The sequence below is a fragment of the Calliphora vicina genome, chromosome 3 (assembly GCF_958450345.1).
Source record: "Calliphora vicina chromosome 3, idCalVici1.1, whole genome shotgun sequence".
NCBI lineage: Eukaryota > Metazoa > Arthropoda > Insecta > Diptera > Calliphoridae > Calliphora > Calliphora vicina.
Window position 1 is genome coordinate 41967237 of NC_088782.1, and position 8936 is coordinate 41976172.

Sequence of the window (8936 nt, forward strand, 5' to 3'; positions counted from 1 at the left end):
TTCATGTTTCTAGGTTCATTGGTGAAGAAATTACAAAAAGTACCATTCGAATACAGAAAAAGTACCAAAAAGTCTCCCCCTAGAATTCTCACTGACTTAGGACCGTATATGCTTAATTTCATGTTTCTCCATTGTTATACAAAATTAAAAAAAAGTACCATTATAATAAAGAAAATTTTGAATTGAATTTTCACTCATATAGGACCACGTACGCTTAATTTCATGTTTCTAGGTCCATTATTATAGAAAATTCAAAAAGTGTGGATTCCCACCCACTCGGGCCCATATAAGCTTTATTTCATGTTTCTAGGTTCATTGGTGAAGAAATTACAAAAAGTACCATTCGATTAAAGAAAAAGTATGCTTAATTTCATGTTTCTAAGTCCATTGTCATATAAAATCCAAAAAGTACCGTTAGATGAATAAAAAAGTACCTATAGTTCAGTTCTCACATTTTGGTACCTCAATATTGTACCCTATGCCTACCACAAACTTCACTCAGATACAAATCAGCTTACTTTAATGTCGATAAGTGAAATAATTTAAAATATTAAAAAAAGTACCATTAGGAGAAAAGTACCAATTTCCCTTTTCATCCTCGAACACCCCCCTCAAGTTCGAACTTTAAAAATATTCCATTTTGCCAAAATTGTTTATGCTACAGACATGTCTCAAAATATTAAAATCTGTGTTAAATATGTTTAAAAAAAAAGTACCAAACTGTTTACCCGGATTTGGCCCAATACACACCTTGGCACTCGAGTTCCAAATAACACCCTGTTAGTTAATTTTTGTATGAATCCAGGAACCAATGTTAAAAAAATTATCAAAATTGGCTTAATAATTTCAAATAAAATGTATTATCCCGATTTTATGCCCTTTTTGGTACCTTTTTTATCCCCATTGATTTGGTAAAATTTTATTCAAATAAATTTCTGTATCGTGGTGGGATATTAGTATGTCAGATTATAGAAAAACATATTTTATGAAAAAGTACCAAAAAATAAACAAAATTTTTATCCCTTATTGGGATAATTGTTAGTCGAATTTCCAAAAAGTACCAAACTTATATTTTGTATTTTTTGATAATTAAAGAATACAATTTAAAATTTGTTTCTATGTTTATTGGTTTAAAAGATACATAGGGTGCAAAAAAAGTACCAAAAAACGTTTTCTCCCCTAAATGTTTTGAATTTCGAAAAAGTACGAAACACCAGCTTATTTTTTAAATAGAGTAAAATGCAATTTTAAGTTTCTTTGTATCTTTATTAATTTTGAAAATATAAGGTTACCGAATTTACCCGTTTTTACCCTTTTTTACCCCCTAAACGTTCGAATTTCCAAAAATCCCTTCTTATCGGATCGTTTTGGGGAGGGAGGAACCCACAGTTAAAATTTCGTGATTCTAGCTTCAGCCGTTTGGGCTGTGCGATGATGAATCAGTCAGTCAGTAACGTTACTCTTATATATATATACAGGCAAATCCCGGTATAACGAACGATATGTGTCAGGCCCATTCGTTAAATTGAAAAATTCGTTATATAGAGATGTTTTTTTTTTTAATTTTGCACAACTTTTTCTATTTTAGTATTTAACTAAACGTATGTCGTTTTGATTCCTAGGTTGGATGAGCGGTGTGACATTAGGAGGCATGAATATCGTCAAAATTTGTATATCTTTAGTAGTTTTTACTAATTGTTTTTTTGGAAAATGATTCAACCTGTAGAAAATTAAACTCAGGGACAAACATTTAAAAAAAACTGATTTTGAAAATTCCAGATTCCACTTAATTTGTGTAAGGATAATTTACAGGAAAACTTAGTTACGATAAAATGTTTGTTTTTATTTTCTTCAAAATAAATGTTGAGAATTTTGTTATTCTATATTTCATTCATTCATCTAAATTTTTAGTTTTTCGTTCAATGAAATTCTTCTACGGTTTCCCATATTTAATTCACGTGAATTATAGCCTGTACCACAATATCGAGTGAAAAATTTCGTTTGCATTCTAAGCGGAAGAAATTTGATTTTGGATTCCCTAACTTCATGTTTCGCTTAGAATGCGAACGAAATCTTTCATTCGATATTGTGAAAAAAGCAATTAAAACCACTATAGAAAAAATTACAGCACCTATTATTAAAGAAAGTAACCATTGAAAACGGTACTGTAACGTGAGATTCGTTATACCGGGATTTGCCTGTAGATAGGGTAAATTTGTACAGAAGGCGCTTCACACTCTTGTGAGTTACATTTGGTGAAATATCGAGTTTGGAGAATATAAATTAGTGGCTTTCTTGGTCATAGATCAAGTTACACAGTAACCCAGAGGGTTAAAAAATCATTCGAATTTTGTATGCTGGAGAATATTTATATTCATCTGAGAATCTCTTTTAGATCCAATCTACTTTCCGCATGTAAACATATGCAGGCCACTTCTGAAGGTGTAGGAGTGGTAAATTGATGTTCATCTGATAATGTCGATTAGACCCAATAAACTCTCCACCTCAAAAAAAAAAAGGGCAAATCTGTAGAGACAGCACCTTACACGCTTGTGACTTACATTGAAAGAACTCTGGAGTTTGGAGAATATAAATTAGTGACTTTCGAAAAGAAAATCATTGGAATTTTGTATGCTTTATACATGGAAATTCCAGATTTTTTAATCTGGAGAGGGATCCAAGCTACTCTCTGGATCTAAACATGTCTATATGCATGCCGCATGTGTAGATACTTCCATTTGAAAACTCATGAGTGATAAATTGATGTTCGTCTGAGAATGTCAATTAGATCCAATTAACTCTGCACCTCAAAATAAACTTATATATAGAGCAATACTGTAGAGATGGCACTTCATACTCTTGTGGGTTACATTGAGAGAACTTTCGAGTTTGGAGAATATATATTAGATGGAGCCCAGGGGGTTATTGTGCAATTCGAAAAGAATATCATGCGAATTTGTATGCTTTATACATTGAAATTCTAGAGTTTTGAATCTGGAGAGGGATATTGATGTTCATCTGATAATGTCGATTAAACCCAATGCTGTATAAATATGTAGAGAAGGCGCGCCGCGGCACAAGCGTGTGGTGAGTTACATTGAGAGAATTCTTGAGTTAGGAGAATATAGATAAGTGGCTATCTTAAACGTAGATCGTACCCACAGTAGTAATTGTGTATTTCGATTCGAAAAGAAAATCATTCGAAATTCTATGTTTTACACATGTAAATTCAGAAATGTTTTCTACTGAATTTAATTACAAAATAACCCCACTGGTTCGATTATATCAGCTCTACAAGGAATGGGTATAGTCCAGCCCATTAATGTCTTTAAACAGAGACATCTGATTAGCTAGGTGGCATACCACGGGATGTCATAAGTTACCTATTGATGCAAGCTTTACCCAGGTTGCATCAATAAGCTGAGGCTCATTATGAAACTGCCCATTTGAGTATTCACTATGGTGGCCATACGGAAACTATACTGTATTGCTCTTATGAATCTGTAGCCTTTGCTAAATCAAGGATGGATGCCAAGTGTTCCGATGAATTGCTCGTTGATTTCTTGGGATTATACCACAATGGTATTTGCAAGGGCATTTTATCGATCGCCATTTATTGGGTTAATAACTAATGGCCATTGAAGACAACAACCTCATACCGAAATTCTATTAATATCCCGGTTTCGTTAAAAGCGCTCATTATCGGTCTCTACATTAACACGTGATGGTTATGACTGCTTTTACAATTCCGACATATTTTTGGCCTGCTCTTCCTGGTACACATAGAATATGATTAGCATTTCAGGCACCCTCTAGGTGTGTGTCCTGTGGCTGAGGATATACAATATCCCCATAGTTCCATTACCCAGTGGAACTAACCTTATCCGATAGCACAAAGTACTCTGAGCATTCAGGCGAGAGCGTCTAAGGCTTCTGCGGCTATATATTCATACACAGAGAATGATTCGGTTACACGCATAGACTTTTTCGGTTCCATCAATAGAAAGTCAGTTGATAAAGAAGAATTTCGGTTGAAGCAACTAAACTTTTGTTACCTCTTCTAAAGTTTTGTAACCACAACTGTAAAATTCGGCCACTAAGGTGGAATCATTCGATTAGCAACAAATTCTGTTGCTATCACGAATCTGTTTTCTCTGTGTATATAAGGGCCATACGGAGAATCTGAGGTCTTACAACTTGTCAAATATAACCACCGCAGGTTTTTTGACAGGATTCGAATGACCTCAACACTTAAGATCATAGCTACAATTCAAGCCTCAACATCTAAAGTATCCTCGCCAATCTGAACTGACCTTAAGGTCTTCTTTATTGTCTACCGAAAGAACTTTGGTCATGCGATCGTATTGGTTGACTCCCGGTCAACATTGACTATTGCATATCTGGACCTTCCTTCCACAGGAGTTGCTAATGTTTCTGTTGCGAATGGCAGGACAGATGGGCTGCAGTTTTCTCCAAAAAAACTCATTTAAGATCTTCACTAATGGCTCTATTTCAGGAAATCAAGCCTGCACATTTAGGAAATCAAGATTGATATAAATTTCATCATCAGCATGCCAAGTATTACGCCTAAAAGCGGCGGAGATATGATTAATCCTTGGCTTTTGACTGCTTTGCACACCAAAGATTTCTATAGCAAGGTATGTTTCGTTAAATCTGCACATAGGAGCAGAGAACAACTCATGTAGTGTAATCTGTTGATATCAGAAAAATAGTTTGTACGAAGGAGAAAAAGAGGGTAGTGTTTGTAAATGCGCACAAAAACACAGGCGCGGATCCAGAGGGGGTGAAATTCTCCCCCCAAAACCGAAAAGTTTTCATATAAAAAAGGAATAAAAAGAAAAATGTAGAACAAATTTTAATTTCCCCTCCCAAATGGTTGACCTGGATCCGCGCCTGTTCGGACATATGTATTAAGTGACAGGAAACACTTTAGCAAGTAGTTAAGTCCACATACGAACAGTACGGTTAATGAAAGACTTTTCTCTGTAATTAAATAAATGGGTATCGAGAACAATTTCTCTAATTCTTTCATTACTATGGAGTGTGAATATCCAAATGTTGTAGAAGTTGTCATGATGAAGAAGATCAGACGGTGCACCTTCTCTGTTACTGCTCGGCCCTAGCTGATCATAGATTAGCAATACTGGGAGATTTTTTATTAAAGTGATTCGTTGGAGGCAAAACGTCATACATGGTACGGTATGGTTTGGTTGATGAGATAAATCGTTTTTCTTCTTGACTTCATACAGCCCAGTTATCACAATGGGAATCATGGACCGAAAACTGGCTTATCAAGCAAATTTAAAAAAACTAAATCAGTAGTATGAAGTATGGCTTAATATCTCGATTCGACGATCAAGTATTTGGTTCCCTCATATCGACCCCTTAGCGCCAAATTATCGTAAGCGACAAAACACAAATTTTACAGGAGAAGTTTTTTTTCGATTATTTTGAAATTTATACATAGAATTAAAAATATTATGATGCGATATAATATAATTTCGTTCAAGCTATTTGTCTATTTTTCAAAAATATTTATAACTTTTGACAATTAAAAATCCATTAAATACTTTATTGAAAATTATGACAAAAAATATTTTTTATTGAATTTTTGCATAGATACAAATTTTTCGAATTGAAATAAAATTGTTATTTATGAATAGTTTTTAATGAAATTTCACAGTTATGTAAAATTTTCTATTTAAAATGGAAAAATAAAAACGAATTTTGAAATTTATTATCAGCAATCCCGCAATTCCCAAAAAAGTGTTGAAAAATCCCAAAAATGGAAATTTTTAGTTTTTTGGCTATAATATCCATACCAGGGTCGGAGTTATCGGAATCCTTTACAAAATAATTAAAAGCATATTGGGCCATCTAAAACCGGTTATTGTATTTTGATATCGAATACGCGATTTGAGAATTCTTGCCCTAAAGTTTAATTTTACATAAAAAATAGGTGTTTTTTGAATAGACCTGGTGCCCTGGGTAACAACAATTTTTAATTTTTTTTTCATTTAAAATATTTTGTGAAAACCTAGCTTTCAGAAAGTATAAATTCCTTATACATCCTCTTAGAAATTTTTTGCGATAACTTAAAAAGAAAAAAAGTTATTTTTTCCCAAAAAAATAGCGAAAAATCGGTTTTTTTAAATTTTTTAAATTCAAATGCATATAACTTTGGACTTAGTCATTATTTTTAAACAGTTCTTTTCTTATTTGACACATACGTATGTTGTTAGTCCAATGAAGGAAAACTGGAGAAAATCGGGAAATATTTGGTTACGCTGTTATTAAAAAACTGGAGTAGGTTGAGTAAAAATATTGAACATTTAATTTTTAAATGCGAATATCTCCTAAGCTAACAAACGAAGGTAAGGAAGGAACACAAACGAAGAAATAGGATCATTTTAAAAATGTTATATACCCGAGGTGCCCTACTTTGAGGACCCTTGGTCCCGGCCCTGGTGGGCCCATGAGGTTTACGTTCAGAACTTAAACTCCAGAACACATGTGAAATTTCATTCAAACCAATCTAACCATTTAGAAGTTACAGATTTATTTCCCTCTTTTTTTCTATACCACTATGTGTCGCTTACGATAAAATTCGTTTACTGTAAAATGTAATCATTGACTTAAATCTGATAAAATCTTACCCCCTATAATTTTGAAGTTATCAACAATTTTGATATTCTGAGAACGCTAAAACATCAGTCGGTCCATAAAATTTTAATTTTTGCAATAAAAAAAAAATTTATAAAATGTCGCTTACGATAATTTGGCGCTAAGGGCTCGATATAATCAATGTTTTCTGTGACACTAGACGATTTTGAAATACCTTCAATTTGTATTGCAGCAAAGGGCGACGATTCGGATCATTAGCAAGTCATTCCAAACTTAGAAAATAATTAATCTTCATATTGCTGTTGATTCACAATAAAGAACATTAAGCAATTAACGTTTATTCACGCCTACGTTTTGTTTTTAGTCCGATATATTGTAAAGTCGGAAGTTTTAATCTTAAGGATAGAGTCCTACATATGTATATTATAGTAAATTTAAAAAATTTGATTTGCCTTCATTCAATCTTAATTTTTCTGAAGATAAAAATAATGGCGTCCTTTTTTTAGAAAATTTCCAATCCTTGTGGTGTTTCAACGTAGCTAAAGACACATTTTATGTAGAGCAAATACACTTGAATATATTGAAAATATGATTTCACCAGTCGATTCTGCATAGAATTCTGCATGGAACTATTTTTAATTTTCCAAAAAATGGTTGTTTACACAAAAACCTTCAGAAATATTATGATACCCGATAAACAAATGAAGTGAGCTGGTCAAAAATAAACTCTAATGTATATATCACAAAACTTTAATAATAACCCTGCTTATCATATCATTAAGTTTAAGCACCATTTGCCTTTTTAATACATTTACCAAACGAAAAAAAAAAACTTACTTTCCAACCCCAATTTTCCAAATTTCAATGACACTTCAAAATCATTAAAGTTTCATTTAAAGCAGCATCAAACAACAACAAAAAGACACCGAACTTTTGCCATATTAACATTTTTTTATGTAACAAATTGGGTTAAGTTTACTCGTAGTTTAACACCCACCTACAAAAGGATATTAATCCTTGTAATCCTTTTTAAAGAGAGTGTGCTTGTTTGTATACATTTCTATGTGTCTGTGTGTTTGTACAACGTATTGCAAATGTTGTAGCCAAACGAACAATGCAATCTCTACTCATTTATAATTGAACACAATGGTTTTCAATTTAATATTAATCTGTGATAATCAAGCCCAAAATGCAGTTTTATACTCCTAGCAACATACAAACACACCTTTTTAACACTAAAACCTACACTTACACTCAGAGAAATTAAAACTACTTCAGTAAGCAAAAACAAAAGGAAGGAAATAATGTAATTGTTGGCAAAAAAATAGAGCTTGGTTTTTTTTTATTTTTATTTTTGTTTGCAGTTTTCTTTTTTCATTTATTTTGAAACACATCTGGTTAAATTCAACTAAGATAATGGTATTACTATGTTTGAAACATACACTCATAGATGCACATTAACAGGTAAATACTATTTCATACGTATACACATAGAGCATAGTAGGACCGAAGTGGGAAACTACTGAATTCGTTATATATCCTTATCTGTAAAAACACAATTTGCTAAAAATTAACCAGAGACTTACAGAACTTAATTATAAAATATTTATTTCTCATTATCATAAGATCAATACCTCTTAAAATTTAGTAGTAAAGGGTCTTCCGATATGGACTTCAGACCTTTGACAGTTGATAGCGGCCATATTGTTTAAGCTACATCTGTCGAATTGGCTGTTATTTGTTCATTTTGTTTTGCCAAACTACAGTGGCCGGATATAGTGTTCAGCAGTATGTGCAAATAATAAAATTGTTGAATGAAAATTAAATAGAAATTGATCCTAATTTTCAGCAAAAAATCATCTTCAGCGATGATGCCCATTTCGTCAACAATCAAAATTATTGAATTTGGGACGATATAAATCAACACAAGATCCAATGCATCCCGAACAAGTCATTTTTTGGTATTGATATTGGACTGGCGGTATTCTACACGAGCGACTTGAGAATATGGTTATCTTCCATGGAGGTCCACATCACATCACCTCCATGGAAGATGAATACCCAATGTGGCATGAGCTGTGTGGAACGTAGCGACGTCCTGTTGAAACCACATGTCGTTGGTGTCTATATATTCAATTCAGGTCAAACAAAATTGGTATTCGTCGACCTATAGCCCTCGTCGTTGGCGGTGATGGCCTGGCCAACGTCGCACAGTGGTATGAGAAAAAAAAAACTTTTGACAATCAAAATATTCATGGAATACTTTTTTGAAAAATATGAAAAAAATGCTT